Below are 18,267 nucleotides of genomic sequence, written 5' to 3' on the forward strand. Positions count from 1 at the left end.
CTACAATTATCGTTGACATTATAGAAAACTATTTCAGAATTTTCGATAATATTAGAATCTTAAAAAACACCGATCCTGCCAACGACAAGAACAATCCCATAAGTTCCTTCCTCACTAAAAACGAAATAGGTTTAACAATAGAAATAGAAATAGAAACCAGACAAACACGGATCACTGGCTGATCCAGAGGTGAAATCGGGAACGTAAGAGGAGTAAGCATCCCCATCGACCGATAACACCAGCAAATAGCCCTCTATGACGATCAAGTAAACGGCAGCGAGAAGAGTGTGTCTATCTGACGGCTATATGTCTTGATCTGTAAGCGCCTCTCCAAAACTATCCTCCTATAAAGAACTGTGTTGGCATGTCATGTATCCCTGACTGGCTCAAACTAATATGACTGTACTACGAAATGAAACAGTTTATCAGAAAACAAATATTCAATAATATCCATTAAATTAATGGAATATTTTGATAAAGCAATAAGATATGTAACTGACGATATTTTTGCTCGTCAGGATGTCTGTTCGGGGAGCTTTTGTCAAGATCACGGTGTTGGCGTCGGCGTCGACATCACACTTGAAGAAAAAAAATTTAACCAGGGCTAAATCTTTTGAACCAAGAGGGACATATTTTTAATATTTCACAAAGACATGCCTTATAAAGTAACCTTTGTTTTGGTAAGAAGGCTTTTGATCTACTGACCTTTAGGATTTTTACCTACTTATTAAATACTTTAAACTGGGTTATATCTTTTGAACAAAGGGGACAGAATTTTGATATTTCACATATAGATACCTTATGAAGACACCATTATATTGATACGAAGACTTTTTACGCTGTGACCTTGGACATTGACTTAGTTTTCAATAAGGTGAACATGGGCTATATATTTTGAATCAATGGGACAGGGTTTTGATATTTCACATACGAATGCCTCATGAAGATAGATATGTTTTGGTGTAGATATTTGAGCTAATGACATTTATCTTGAAATTTGAGCAACTTTCCGACAGCTTGTAACTGGACTATATCTTGTGAACGGAAAGGAATGGGGTTTTGATGTTATAACTATAGATGGGCAATTATACTTTATTTCTTTTCTTATCGGATCTGTTGACCATGAACTTTTGCTTTCGTTTCATAAACATTAGCATTGTTAGTAGTTCAAACATATATCGTGTGAACCAAGGGGATAGGGATTTGATATTTCATAGTCAAATATAACATTCGATATGATATCAAAGTGTTTAACCTAGTAACCTTGGATTTTGAAATATTTTTCATAGACTTGAACCTTTGAACTAAAGGGATGGTCTAACAAGAGACATACTTCCAAGCGAGCTATGTTGTCTTGTGACAGCACTTCTTCAAATATCCAAGCATACTATAACTACTATGATCGTTAAGATGAAAATATGAAGATAATGAAAAAAAAAGATATCATAACGATAGTATGAAGTAATATTATTATTAGTTGTCTTCGCATTGCATTCAACGAAATAAACAAGGGAATCTACTTGACAGTATACCTACTATGCCCTCTTCGTATAAACTTTCATAGCTTGAAACATAACATATAGTCAGACATGGAAGCGATGGCTACTGGGTTACTGAGATCGCGATAATATAAAGATGACAACTGACGTGTGTAACACCACATTAAGATTACTGTCAAATTTTACATCGTTTCATGGCTCAAGGTTAGGATTAGGATACACTAGGATATATTTTGTTTCCGTACTCTATGATTTATTTTCTTTACTATACACTTAGATTAATTTTGCTTCCTATACACTGGGGTTGATTTTTTGCTTAACATCAAGACTGTTTTTGTGTACTGTATACCCAGATTTATTTTAATATTCATATAATAGGACTGATTCTGTTTTTATATACTAGGATATATTTTGCTTAAAGGGGAAGGCAATCCAAATCATTTACATGATAAATGATAGGATTAATTATACGATTAAAAAAATTGTCGTAATATTCTTCTAATAAACGGCCTAGATAAACAGCATTACTAATTTGAAAATTGAAATTCCTCTCTATAGAGGCTGCCATGATGTGAAACTCTTTTGCATTCAAGACCACGAAAATCAATGATTTTGATATCACACTGTCTGTTTCAGTTTTGATGAGATTCTAAGATCATCGATGATGTACATATGCAAGGTTTTACGTATAGGTTCCTGTCAAGCTGTTAATTGCACGAATTAATACCCAGGGGAAATGTGAAAGAAATTGTTTTTCTTTAAATTTCCTGATCCCACCAAGTCATTTGAAAATAAAGACAATGTATAATGTTGACCATCATTTGCGTAATGACAAGTTGAGGTTCGAGACATTTGTGTGAAGAACTGTTTACCGTCTGCTTGGTCTGCGACTTGACTGAATGCCATCTTTTCTTAATTTCTTCTTCCAAAATAACTGGCTTAAAGCTAAGCGACTCCAAACTTAACTGTTCGTGATTTGTCATGTTTACAGTGCTGCTGATGAATAAACCGTAACCGTCGGTGTGACGTCATCAATTAAATTTCGACGGCCGCTTTCTTAGCGGCGGTAGATTTGAATTTTATGATAGATTATGATAGATTAATCGTTAGGCAAGGATTCTTTTGTTCTTAAAGACTGTCATTGACGATATCAGTAACTAATACTGTATTCATAAAAGCAACAATGTGGTTAAGGTTAACTTTCTCTTTAATGTAAACTAGCATGATTTTTTTAAGATAATGTGTGATTTATTTTCATTGTTATCGTTTATGACATAACATACACATTAGGATTTATTTTGTGTATTAAATTTACTGCAGTCCTCAATTTATTATGTTTACAATAGCCTACCATTGATTCTGTTTACTTTAGACTACTCTTGATTCTGTTTACCATAGACTAATATTGATTTTGTTTACTATAGACTACTATTGATTCTGTTTACTATAGACTACTCTTGATTCTGTTTACTATAGACTACTATTGATTTTGTTTACTATAGACTACTATTGATTCTGTTTACTATAGACTACTATTGATTATGTTTACTATAGACTACTATTGATTCTGTTTACCATAGACTACTATTGATTCTGTTTACAATATACTACTATTGATTCTGTTTACTATATACTACTATTGATTCTGTTTACTATAGATTACAATTGATTATGTTTGCCATAGGCTACTATTGATTCTGTTTACTATAGACTACTATTGATTCTATTTACCATAGACTACTATTTATTCTGTTTACAATAGACTACTATTGATTATGTTTACCATATACTACTATTGATAATGTTTACTATAGACTACTATTGATTATGTTTACTATAGACTACTAATGATTGTGTTTGCTATAGACTACTATTGATTCTCTTAACTTTAGACTACTTTTGATTCTGTTTAGATTTTGTATCAATTTTACCTTAAACTACTATTGATTCGCTTCCCTATATACTCTTTTTATTGTGTTTACTATAGAATGCAAATGATTATGTTTACTATAGACTACAATTAATTCTCTTTACTTTAGACTACTATTGATTATGTATACCTGAAATTCCATTTAATTTTGAACATTAACGATAACATTGATTTAGTCAATTTATGATTCTGTTTTCATCAACTTGGAAAGGTTTTGTTCACTAATAAGAAGGGTTACTTTTGATTACCTAGCGGATCAAGCCGATTTTATCCTATGCTATAAGATATATATCTAGTTGCAAAGCGGATTCATTGAAGCATATGTTTCCCCATGTTATGTTTTATTTCATAACATAGGTGGAGATAACCAACAGTGATAAATCTCATAACTCCTATAAACAATACCAAATAGAAAGTTGGGCAAACACGGAACCCTGGACACACCAGAGGTGGGATCAGGTGTCTAGGAGGAGTAAGCATTCCCTGTCGACCTATGAAATATGAAATCCGTGCCGAACAGAATCTACAAACACAAAAAGTAATTCCAAAATCCGCATTCCCAATTATGAAAATAATTCAAAATACCTAAAGTGTCGAACCAGAGGGTTTCTAATCAGAGGTTTTTTTCATTGTCATCAGAATTGCAGTCTATTTATAGCAGACATTAATTTATTACTAGTATTTTAAAAGACAATGATGCAACCATTGCGTCATGTTTCCACTCAAGAAAGTTCCCTTGCGATCTAAAACAGTCTAAGTCACTGGTGTCAATGTAGTGCAAGTAGTACACAACAAGAAATAAACATCCAACTCTAGAACAATATAGGTGATTAGTGTCAGTTGAGTGCAAGTAGTACACAACAGTACACATGAAAAAGGTTTAGCAATAAGAATATAAATAGAGCCCTAGTAAATACGGATCACTTGCCGCACTAGAGGTGTAATCGGGTGCGAATGAGGAGTAAACGTTTCATGTACCCCGATCACAACCGCCATGGGCCCTATACCTCGAACAAGTAAACGGTGTAATCCGTAGTTAAATATGTGTGCGTATCTGATGGCTAGTGATATTGATCCGTAGACTCCTCTTCAAGACGATCATCATGTGAAGAAACGTTAATTGATTTGTTGATTTTCAGCTCAAAATATCGTTTTGATATTGAATACTCTTCGCTATCTTCCCCTTTTCATATTATAGATCGGTTATACCTGTAGATGTAAATTGGTGCATATTTGCATATTGGAAAAAAAAACCAAACAGCTACTTCTATTGCATTAACGAAGTATCTCGTTAATCTAATGGATATAGACAGAATTCTGTTTTCTGACAAACTGTCTGATTTCGTGGCACAGACATACCAGTTTGAATCAGTCAGGGATGGTCGACAAGCAACTCGAGGGTTGATTTCAAGTTCTTTTGATTTTTTAATCCACATTTTATTTCACCACTACAGTCATATGTATTGCAGAGTACGTTTGAAGTTTTTCCTCACAGCTCTTTTTAGCAAAGACAGGGACTTGATAAAACACTTAACTGGACTCAGCAATAGATCTTAGTTTGTAAAGTGTTTTTTTTCTGACGTTTAGGAAGTCAGTATAGGTACGGTAACTCCTATTCATCCGACATAGTGACTGAGATATTAAATATGTGTAAAACTGAAGCATGGTTTTGAAGAACTTCATCTTTAAAAAAAAAACCAGTTGGAGTATACGCATAATCACCAAAAGTGGAATTCATGACAAGTTCGATACAATTTTAATAATGAGTCTTACAACGACAAAGATGTTACAAGCGTTGTCAGTTGGAATTAAAACATATTCCTTATGTGAATCTATCTGATTCTTTTATCACTTCTGGTTTACTAAACACAAAAGGATAAAGGGTACATATCTTTGTTTTGATATCTCTAATGCGATATTTTAAAATCCCTTTTATACGTTTAATCCATGTTGTCAATGTACACAAATCTTTTCCATATTTAACAAATCATCTGCTATAATCGCCTACATAATTCAAAATAGAGATCAAGTGATGTCGCTAATCGGAAGAATGCAGTTCTCTGTATTTAGGACATTTTAGGATAAGTTAATTGATATCCTCATCAAAGGTGAATATAATGAACAGGGATCAATCTCATTAACTCCTATAAGCAATACAAAATAGATAGTTGAGCAAAAACGGACCCCTTGACACACCATAGGTGGGATAAGGTGTCTAGGAGGAGTAAGCATCCCAATTTTCAACTACATCAACATCACCAGTAATGACATGTCCATCTGGATTACAGTTGAAAAAAGACAAAGAACAAGAACACATAGGGGAATTAAAGATTAAGGATAAGATAGTATATGTCTAGGCTCTGCAAGATTTGGTTTTGTAATTACAATGTTTGGATGTAATGGTAGAAGTATATTTGTAGGAAATACTGGACGTAGACTTGGGCTTGCAAAAAGTTGAAATACACGGCTGAACTCTTTTATTGGGTCAAATGCTGTCTGGCGTGCTTCATACCGATTGTTAAGCCGTTCTTGGCACACTGATTTTTACTGCAGATAACGTCGTTTACCTGAACAGAATAAGGGCTCACGGCGGGTGTGACCGGTCAACAGGGGACGCTTACTCCTCCTAGGCACTTGATCCCACTTCTGGTGTGTCCAGGGGTCCGTGTTTGCCCAACTATTTATTTTGTATTGCTTGTAGGAGTTATGAGATTGATCACTGTTCGTTATCTTCACCTTTCGTGACGAATAATGTTGCTTATGTTGATGGTATATATTCATATGTATGTAAATTTCAACTTAAGAAACTTGCGGCTTAATTTCGAAGGTATATCACCATGATTTGTCATGGTTTTAAGAGCCTGTAATTGGCAGCATCCATTATCATATAGTTTATGCTATATTCAGGTGTTGAAAATTCAAGTATACACTAGCTGTGGCTTCTTCAAATTACGTAATTATAACTATATGGAACAGAGTAAAGTTTTGTGTAAAACTGATTTGGACCTAATTGTCTGTTAATGCAAGGTAAAAGTAAATTAAACGTGACATAATGTATACTGTGTCTTTTATATGATCGATGTCCATTATTGTGTTTTCGTCTTTAAGCAAGAGTCTCATCACACTCAATTCATTCCCTTGTGGACTAGTCAAGTTTCCTACATCATAACAGGTGACGATATCGAGTGACTATTATGTCATCATGCAAATGATAAAAGGTGACGATAACGAACAGTGATCAATCTCTTATCTCCTATAAGCAAAACAAATAAATAGTTGGGCAAACACGGACCCCTGGACACAGGGTTGGGATCAGGTGTCTAGGAGGAGTAAACATACCCTGTCAACCGGCCAAACCCGCCGTGAGCCCTATATACTGATCAGGTAAATGGAGGTATCCGTAGTCAAAATCAGTGTGTCAAGAACGGTCTGATAATCGGTATGAAACACGTCAGACAGCATCTGACCTTATAATATGTTTTATTGGCAAACTAGAACGACCATAGAATTTGAAAAATGCTGACTTCAATTAAGACGGTTGAAACCCCTGTACTTATATTATTAATAATAATAATAATATTTATTTATTCATTTAACTGAGGAATTAAACGCAAAATGTCAATACAAGGGATAATACGGACAAAGTATAATTCTTACAAATGTCAATCGCACTACACTTCAGTTCGTTTACATGACGTATTTTGTATCAGAACTCTAGGAACTACATGTCAAATAGGATGCAATGATACTGTATTTGCATTCTCCACCGTCAGCTTCCCATGTTTATGTAGCTATATTCCATTATCACTTACATATGTTGTTTATATCTCTCAACTGATTCCATACGCAAGAACTTGTTCTGCGTGTGCTCAGTTTTCAAATCGATGTAAGCTATTGACAAACAAGTTGATGGTACAGTGGTTCAACAGTCTCGATTGAAGTCAGCATTTCGCAAATTATATCGTCGTTACAACGATCCAGTTCGTCAATGCAACCTACCATTGGGTCAAATGCTGTCTGACATAGTTCATACCTCTGGTGTGTCCAAGGGTACATGTTTGCCCAACTGTATTTTCGTATTGCTTGTAGGAGTTATGAGATTAATCAATGTTCGTTATCTTCACCTTTCACATTACTATTGATTCTGTTTACTATTGACTACTATATATTTTGTTTACTTTAGACCACTATTGATTATGTTTACCATATACTACCATTGATTGTTTTACTATATAATATTATTGATTGTCTTTGGCTTTACCATACTCTGCTATTGATTCTGTTTTCTATATACTAATATCGATTCTGTTTGATGTAAAATTAAATAAGACAAATTTTATCGAATATATCATATGCAAAAACCATCATCAATATTGCTATAGAAGACATGTACAATTCCAGAGACCAAAAACAATTGTATTCACACTCAAAACGCCACGTCACACTAAGTAAATAAATTGATTCTACAATATCCTCTGTACCAAGAAAATATTTAGATTGCTTTAAAGAATACAGTTGTTAGTCAGTGGTATGCTTCTGACTCGCATTTCTCTTTTGAATGCATTGAAAACACGTTTCTGGGGAAACTTACATAGATTGCAACATGTCTAAAGATTCATAGGTGTCGATGTGGTGGATATCTGTGTTAAAATTAATAAAATTTAACAGCAAATTCACAGTTACTTGATAATTCAATATTGCATGCATGTAATAGAGGCATAATTTGGCAAGTCTTAATATGTATCGTGGTGTTACGTATTCATTTTTAGAAATTGATACTGTTGTGTTGATTTTGTTCCGTTTTCAAGTTTACAAGAAAATACACTTATAAAATTTGCAAATTCACGACACTGGAGAATGCTGTCTGTAGTATATCTCCTATTTGATTGTTATGCAGCGCACTGGATGCAAATCAAATGCATATATGTAAACTCGGTGCTGTCTCTGATATAATGTTTTTCAAAAACCGTTTTTGACAACGAGTATCATGATTTATAACTACTACTCTACTTCACAAAATGAGCTTAAAACGCACGGTGGCATTGCTCTGCTGGTACTTTCAAGATTGACGAGTGATTCTAATTCAGAGATATATCGTCACATGATTCAATGAAAATGTGCGTTTGTCTAGAAATAAGTGAGACATGATGTAACCATTTAATATAGCAAATCACAATTTTCACAAATATTTTCTTTCTTATTTTGGTATAAAAGACATTGATAATGTGTATGGTTCTTGTCTAGCATCAACACTGCGGTATGGTGAACCTGATTTCTGAAGTTATTTCCTCCTTATTATTTATTGCCATGCTACATAAATTGATCTATTGTTATTTGAATGTGATTTTCAGTCAAATCTTGGCGCCTAAGCCGTAGCAATTGCTGCTATTTAGCGTGTCAGAATCCACCGCGACATCGGATATCTGTTTAATGTTATTAACTAAAATGCAACACTCTCACTTCTTCATGGCGAGCGGGTGACAAACAGATCTTGAGCTCACATGTCTTGGTTACAACGTTATAATCAATGAACTACCATTATCGTTGACACGATAGAAAAATATTATAGAATTGTCGATAGTACTAGAATTAAAAAAAACCCACCGAACTGACCAACGACACGAACAATTCCATAAGTCCGAATCAGGTCCCGTTCCTTCCTCATTAAATGTCATAGGAGACGTTTTTTCAACAATGCCTTTTTTCTCTATAATTATCAGCTTTGCTAATTAGACTCCTCATGAAAATGCTTTTTTTTATATTAATAACGATATTAACGCTAAGAAATTGAAGTGCTAAGGTACTTTGATTAGAAAAGCGTTACCCGATTATCGTTCCAGATTCCCAGATTTTGGGATTTCATAAGAGACCACAATCAGATTTGCGAATCAAAACAAAAGCAAGGCCATATATGATTAATTTGCAACTAGAGGCGTTTGTTATGCAAGGATATTACTTTGAACTCATAATTAATGCAAATGCCAGTCACATTGACGATTTTTCATCGGAGGACGAACAATATCGGAGATCGATCAAGATCTTATTTATTCCGAATCAGTTGAAATAATGATAAATGTATTGGATGATAATTTTCAGATTATATTATCTGATGATAATAAGAGAAGTATATACTAGCGGAAAAAAATAAACTGTGCATTATAAAATTTAGTATATTTGTTTTATTTATTGTTTATATTTATAAAATCTAAACAATCGATACAGGTGATGTTTTTTAACAATATCGGATTGTACCCAACTGAGATACACGGACTTTCCCATGGTTAATGAACAGATGTTTATTGAAGTGTTCGTACGCACTAGTTTTACTGGCCAAGACTGTTTGGAGTAAGAAGTGTAAAAGGTTTGTTTGCATCTTATTCGTTAAGGAAAGCACTTTAGTTTTGACAAAATTTACCCTTCATTCATGCCACGAATCGGCGAAAACCAACGTAATCGTGCTGTTGGGATGCTTCAAACAGGAATGACACAAAATATCGCAGCAAGACACTTTGGAGTTCATCAGAAAACCAACCAGTCATTATGGAGACGTTTCCAACAATCTGGTAACACTCGGGATCGACCACGTTCTGGGCGTTCTCGAGTGGCGTCACGTCGACAGGACAGCCACATTAGACTTGTGCACCTGATAAATCGTTTCCAGACAGCAAGTTTGACTGCTCGTAGCATTACTGGACTTCGACCAATCAGTTCAGGAACTGTGCGTAATCGTCTGCGCGGGCACAACATCAGACAAATAGGTCCAGCGGTGCACCCAATACTGCTCCATTGACATCGTATCGCTAGACTAGCGTGGTGTAGACGACATCTGCGATTCAGAATACAGGACTGGGCCAATATCTTTTTCACTGATGAATCCAGATTTAATTTGGATAGCAGTGACGGCCATTGTAGAGTGTATCTTCGCGTTGGGGAGCGGTATCAGGACGCTTATGTTGTGCAACGTCGATAATTCGGTGGAGGTAGTGTTATGGTGTGGGGTGGAATAACAGCACGTGGAAGGACCCCTCTACAAATTGTCAATGGAAATCTCACCGGCGTACACTATCGAGACGAAATCATTTGGTGTCATGTGATACCCTTCATACAGAGACAGCAAGATCACAACACACTGCAGAAAGACAACGCAAGGTTAAATGTTGCACGTGTAGTCAGGGACTATTCTATTCAACATAATGTCGATGTGTTGCCTTGGTCAGCTGTTTTCCCCGATTTATCGCCGATCCAACACGTCTGGGATGAAATGGAACGACGTCTACGCCGTTTACCAAATCAGCCAGTGGCATTGGCTGATTTAGGCCAGGCTTTAACAAACATCTAGAACAACACCCCTCAAGTATTTCTGAACACTTTAGTGAATGCAAATGGTGGTCACACGCGGTATTAACTTTGTTAATTCAAGTTCGAATACCAGTGCCTTTCGAGTGTGCTGAAATTGACGTTATTCGAAGCTAACATTAATGGACTATGAAATGTTTTAATGAATACATTTGCTAACAGTATTACAAAAAATAAAATTGTTTCAGTGTTATTTTTTTTTTTTTTGATATATCAAATAATGCACAGTTTCTTTTTTTCTGCCAGTGTAGATATTTATTACCTGCAATATTTTTAACCACATTCAGATACGCAGGATTGTGTGTTTGTTTTTTTCAAAAGGGGGAGTCATGTTGAAAGTTGACTGACAAAAAAGTGGGCACCATCCCTATCCCCCTTTGGTTCTACGTGCCTAAATCCCACCCTAATTTGGATATATCTTATAGACAGATCAGAATTTCCTTTGCACTCATTATGAGCGCCGTATTTTGAATTTCTTTCTATTAGGATTTTTACATCCAATGTGTGCAGCTATTTCAGTTTAACAAGTGAATATTATAATCAATAAATATAAATGGCTAATAAAGATTATTTTACAATCAAATTTGCGACATTAGAGCCTATATGAAGAATAATTCTTCGCTATCACTTTACAATTTTTTTTCGTTTCGTCCCTAGTAAGGAAACCAAACAACAAATATGTGTGACATTAAAAAAAATCATCCTCCACTCTTGTATGACTGTAAAACATTATTTTATTTCACTTGATATATAAACTTGTAATTTCAATACCGCGCCATATTTTCTCTGGACATCCTTTTATAAACAGAAAGGGGGGTTTGATACTGCAACTTTCAACATATAGAGTTAGATCTAGGCCTATTAATCTTCAATTTACTTACATATTTAGAGAGAACATTCTGATCAGAAGAGCTTGATGTGAGTATTTCATAGTTCAATTTCATTGACAAATTAAAACATGTAAATACTAAGCTATAAATCTCTGTACCACTGTCATTAGGCCAATGCAGTCAATGTTCTGTAGAATATTCTCGTCTTCACCGTACTTGCAGTTGGTCTGTAGTTGAAAATGGTTGGAACTGCATAGGCCTATATACCCATTATGTTGGCTAAAGTAGAGTGTATATGATATGAACGAGACTGATCACCATCAACCCCTGTAATCATGGGAAATGATTACACATCACACAACTTCGAGTTCTGTGTTCATGATGTACATCTCACACCCAAGTCAATCTGGACGTTGAATACTTAGGACAAAAGTTCATTGAAACAACTGACTTGCTCCATTACAGTTGAATGTAAGCACGTTTGTACATTTCTATGTCTAAAATCTGCAGCTGTTAGTATAAGCAAATACAATATATTGCGTCAAACTGGTCTCTTTTGACCTTATCAAGCAAGGACGATAAGTAATCATCCTATTCTGATACTTCATACCACAGCAACATTTGGCAATCGGTAACGTCCGTTACCTTACGATTTATGTATGACTAATTCACCTACATATATTAAATAATTGAAGAAGAACACATTTTCGAGCAAAACAAATTAATTTTGAAAATCGTCCCCTATGACTTTTAAAACGAAAAAGTTTTACCAATAGAAATATAAATGGAGGCTCTACAAAGACGGACCACTGGCCGCAGCAGAGGTGAAATCGGGAACCTAGGACAAGTAAGCATTTCCTTCGACCGATAACACCAGCCGTCAGTCCTCTATGACGATCACGTAAACGGTAGCGAAAATAGTGTGCCTATCTGACGGCTAGATACCTTGATCTGTAAACTCATCTTCAAGACCATCTTCACATGAAGAACCGTTATTTGCTTGTCACACATCCCTGACTGGTTAAAACTGATATGGCTGTACCACGAAATCGGGCAGTTTGTCAGAAAACAGAGATTCAGCAAAATCCATTACATTAACGAAATATTTTGATAAAGCAACAGCAGTTGTAACGGACGATAGTTTAAGATCGTCACGACGACTATCCGAGAGCATTTGTCATAAGCATGTTGTCAGCGTCGGCGTTGGTGTTATATAAAAATAATTAAGTTTAACCTGGGCTAAAACTTTTGTACGAAGAGGGGGTGGGGGTAATATTTCACAAAGAGATGCCTCATTAAGAGACCTTTGATTTGGTATATAGACTTTTGACCTATTGACCTTTACCGCTACTGTGGATACTTATTAAGATTTTAACCTGGGTTATATCTTTTGAAACAATAGGGATAGGGTTTTGATATTTGACATATAGATGTCTCATGAAGATACGATTATATTGGTAAAAAGAGTATTTACCCTGTGACCTTGGACACTGACCTCCTTTTCAATAACGTTAACCAGGGTTATATCTCTTGAAACAAGGGACAGGGTTTTGATATTTCACATATAAATGTATCATGAACATATATGTTGGTGTAGATATTTGAGCTAATAACATGTGCCTTGAACTTTGACCAATTATTCGAAATCTTTTAACTGACCTATGTCTTTTTAATCAAAAGGAATGCAGCTTTCATGTTATGAATATAGATGCGTAGTTAGAGTACACTTTTTTGTTACCGGAACTGTTGACCCTGGATTGCGATCTTCTTTTCAAAAACATTAATATTGCCTATATCGTTTGAACCATGGGAATAAGGATTTGATATTTGATATTCAAATGCAGCATGCCCATTCCTTCGATATGGTATCAACGCGTTTGACCAAGTAACCTCCGAATTTGACCTAATTTTTTTTCAAAAACTTTAAGCTTTTGAACAAAATGGATAGACCAATGTACAATCGTGGGGTTTTATTGAGGGATCGAATCGTACATGGTGGATGTAGCTCAATTACATGAATAATATGCGTTGAATCCACTGTACATGGTTATCAAAATGAGATGCTTACACACCCCGCCACCTGATTTCACCTGTTATATCATCAATAGGGTTTTGTGTTTACCTACTCTCAATTTCGTATTCATTACATAAGCGTCAGCGTCGCCTTTCATAAATTAGCCTTTCATCTTTCTTAATTTGTGTGATTCATAACATTTGTGAGCTTCATTTTGCACTATTTACAGTTGGAATTATGTGTAACACCACTGCAGAAAATCAGTATTTTTTGCCTTTAATTATCTGTTTTGAATAAAACTCATAATATTGAATATATTATAAGCGAAAAGCATTATTAATATCTTTATGGCAGATATTTAAAATTCCACACCGAACATAACAATTGTATTTACACACTCATTTCTTTAAGTCACACTTACTGGCTCAATCGTTTCTACAATATAGTATCTACTGTCCACATAGTGAGATTCTCTGGGAACAAACAGTCTATCATATATATTTCTGACTCGTGTTTCTCTTTAAAACACATTGGAAACAATTTTCTGGGGAAAGTAACATGAATGACTACCTGTGAAAAGATTGGTAAGTGTCAATGTGGTGGATATCGTTGTTAAAAGTAATATACTTTGATTGCAATTTGACATTGACATGATTTTCGGCTTTTGCGTGCATGTGATAGACGCTGAAATATATCATTTGTTAAATTTAAATATGCATCGATGTATATTGTATCTATTTTTAGATGACCATCCTGTTATCTTGATTTTCTTTCCTTTTCAAATTTACAGCTGTCTGTGGTATTTTTATTACTTGATTCTTATATAGCCACCTGCAGAAAAAATGTGTACATTCAGTGTCGGTGCTGTTTCTGATATAACATTGATGCAACAAAGGAAATACAATCAACGGTTTCAGAAAAAAAAATCGACAACGGGCATAACAAATCATAACTAACATTTTACTTCTTCACAATATGATCTTAAAACATGGCAGTATTGTTATGCAAGAACTTTTAAAATAGTTCACTGATGATAATTCTGAAATGTACCATCACATCATTCAATAAAATATGTTTTTCTAGAGATAAATGAGACAAATGGTGTAACCATTTCATACAGCAAATCAAAATCTTCACAGATATTGTCTTTGTTACGGTGGTATAAAAACACCAATAATGTCAGCGATTCTACTCTAACATCAACACTGCAGTGTGGTGACTATCATTTTCGAAGTTGTTTCCTCTTCATTCTTTACTGGTTCGTATACTTATCTATAATTGTTGGTATGTGATTTTTAGCTGAGGCGGCGAATTTATCAGCTGTATGTCATTCTTCGGGTAACATAAACGTCTCGTTTTTAAATTAACAGTGTGTCAAGGTAGAATGAAATGCTGTTCTTTGTATTTCGTTCACCGTTCCGTCATTGCTCGGTCCTTAGTATTCACCGAAATAGAATCTAACTTTAACTAGATGTATCGTGAAACAGTTAAGATAATTAACATTGATCAATCGCATAACACCTACACAAACTAGATTTTTATGGGTTTTAGGTGTTTGTTTTTTTTACTTTGAGCACCATTTACTAAATTTCTAAATTTTCGCTGAACGATACTGTGATTTTCTTGCATTTCGTTTTTTCCAGAACATGATCATCTTTTATTTCAATATTTATCGGAAAGCGTAGCGCTCAGGACCGAAGCAATGATATTTGTTTAGTGCGCCAGATCCCACGCGACATATAATATACGTAGTAAAGTCATTTAGTAACATGCACGACTCTCATTTCTTAATGGCGGATGATTAACGATCGGCTCTGGAAATTTCAGTATCTTGATTACAAATTGGAAGTAATAACCAATGACGAACACAACCGATGATATGATAGAAAACGACTGCAATTCAATATAATCTTAGAGTACTGAAAACCGCCGATAAAACCAACAACACACAACATGCATAAGACTTGTTCCTTATTGAGTATTGTTATGGGTCAGACTTATTATTGATAAAATGGCAGCAGAATTTACTAACATAGACAATAAAACAATTAATAGGATTTATTTACAAATAATAATTGAAAGAAGGTGTAACAATAGCAACATACTATCTTACAGTAATTAAACAATTAATATAAAAATCCGTGCCAAACAGAATCTACACACACAGAAATAGTAATTCCGAAATCCTAATTCCCAGTTTTGAAAGAAAGGGGAAGATAACGAACAGTGATTATAAAAATGCCTAAAGTGTCTAACCAGAACTTTTCTAATCGGATTTTTTTATCATCAGAGTTCCAGTGTATTTATAATAGTACTACAACCTTGAAAGACAATGATACAACCATCTTTCTACAACAGAACGTACTCTTGAGGTTTAGAATAATCTAGGTCGCATGTGTCAATGAATTCCAAGTAGTACACAGCAAGAAATAAACATCCGACTGTTAAACAATCTAGGTCAAAGCTGTCCGTTAAGTAGCAGTAGTACAAACCAGTACAAATGAAACGAAAAGTTCGCAATCCAAATATAAATGGAGCCGTGGCAAATACGGACCAAAAATCAAAGCATGTATCAATAAACATATATCGGTATGATTAATCTAATCTTTAAGATGAAAGGGTGAAGATCATGAACATAATTTAATCTCAAAACGATACTTTGAGGTCAAATTCAACACAATAAACAAAGGAATTTGCTTGAAAGCATACCTACAATATGTTGTTCGTATAAACCTCATAGCTTAAAATGGGATCGCCATCTACTCGGACATGAAAACGATGGTTGTCGGGATGCTGATATCGTGATCATATAAAATTGAAAATGATTTGTGTAACCACAAATCTAGTTTGCTTTCAGATGTTACATGGATTCATTAAATACACACTACGATTCATTTTGTTTACCGTTTTGAATGGTTTTGTTTACTAAACTCGTAGGCTGATTTTGTTTACTAGATACTAGAATTGATTTTGTTTATTTTTAACTATGATTCATTATGTTTATTGTATATGCGGATTGATTTTGTTTATCATATGATAGGATTGTTTCTGTTTTGTATACGCTAGCATTTGGATTGGTTAATATAGACTAGAGTTCAACTTGTTTACGACCATCTATGATTTATCTTTATTAATACCCTTTATAACATAAACTACATAGTATAATGGATTGTGTAGTACATTTACTGTATTCCTCAATGGATTATGTTTACTATAGGCTACTCTTGATTCTGTTTACTATATACTGCTATTGCTTCTGTTTAATATAGACTACTTTTGTTTCTATTTACTATAGACTACTTTTGATTCTGTTTACTATAGACTACTATTGATTATGTTTACTATTGACTACTATTGATTCTGTTTACTATAGACTACTATTGATTCTGTTTACTATAGACTACTGTTGATTCTGTTTACTATAGACTACAATTGATTCTGTTTACTATAGACTACTATTGATTCGGATTACTAGAGACTGCTATTGTTTCTGTTTACTGTAGACTGCTATTGTTTCTGTTTACTGTAGACTACTATTGTTTCTGTTTACTGTAGACTACTATTGATTATGTTTACTATTGACTGGTATTGATTCTGTTTTCTATATACTACTACTGATTCTGTTTATTATATAATACTATTGGTTCTGTTTACTATAGACTATTGATAATGTTAACTACTACTACTGATTCTGTATATTACAGACTGCTATGCTGGGTGCTTACGGTCTTTGAGTAGGTAGGGATCTTTATTGTCTCACACCTGCTGTGACACGGGGCTCTGTCTTTGTGGTATCATGCGAAGGACAGCCCCATTTACTCGCCTTGTACGACAAACAAGGGATAATGAGGACCTATTTTAACCAGGATCATCACGGGATTATAGACTACTATTGATTCTGTTCATTATATATTACTGTTGATTCTGTTTACTATAGACTACGATCTGGTTCTGTTTTCTATAGACTACTATTGATTCTGTTTACTACAAACTACCATTTATTCTGTTTACTATACACTACAATTGATTGTTCTTACTATTGACTAAGATTGATTCTGTCCGCTATATATTACTGTTGATTATGTTTACTATAGACTACGATCTGATTCTGTTTTCTATAAACTTGATTCTGTTTACTACAAACTACTATTGATTCTGTTTATCATAGACTACAATTAATTATCTTTACTATACACTACTATTGATTCTTTTTAATATAGATCACCATTGATTATGTTTTCTATTGGCTACTATTGATTCGTAAAGAATTGATTGAAATAAATGATATCAACTGTATCATATGTGAAAAACATTATGAATATCTTTATAGTAGAGATGTACAAATCCACACCGAGCAAAACAATTGTATTCACACACTCAAAACTCCAAGTCACACTTACTGGCTTGATCGTTTCTACAATACCCTCTGTACTTAAAATCTTGAGATTGTCGTGGAGCGTACAGTTACTAATATATGGTAAATTTCTGACTCGCATTTCTCTTTAAATGCATTGAAAACAACAATTTAATAAATTAACATAGATGGCACCATGTTTAAAGATTGGTAGGTGTTAATGCGGTTCTTAAAACTAGTAGATTGTGACTGCAAATTACCATTGACTTGGTAGGTTACACGTG

Source organism: Ostrea edulis, chromosome 8, assembly GCF_947568905.1.
Source record: "Ostrea edulis chromosome 8, xbOstEdul1.1, whole genome shotgun sequence".
Lineage (NCBI taxonomy): Eukaryota > Metazoa > Mollusca > Bivalvia > Ostreida > Ostreidae > Ostrea > Ostrea edulis.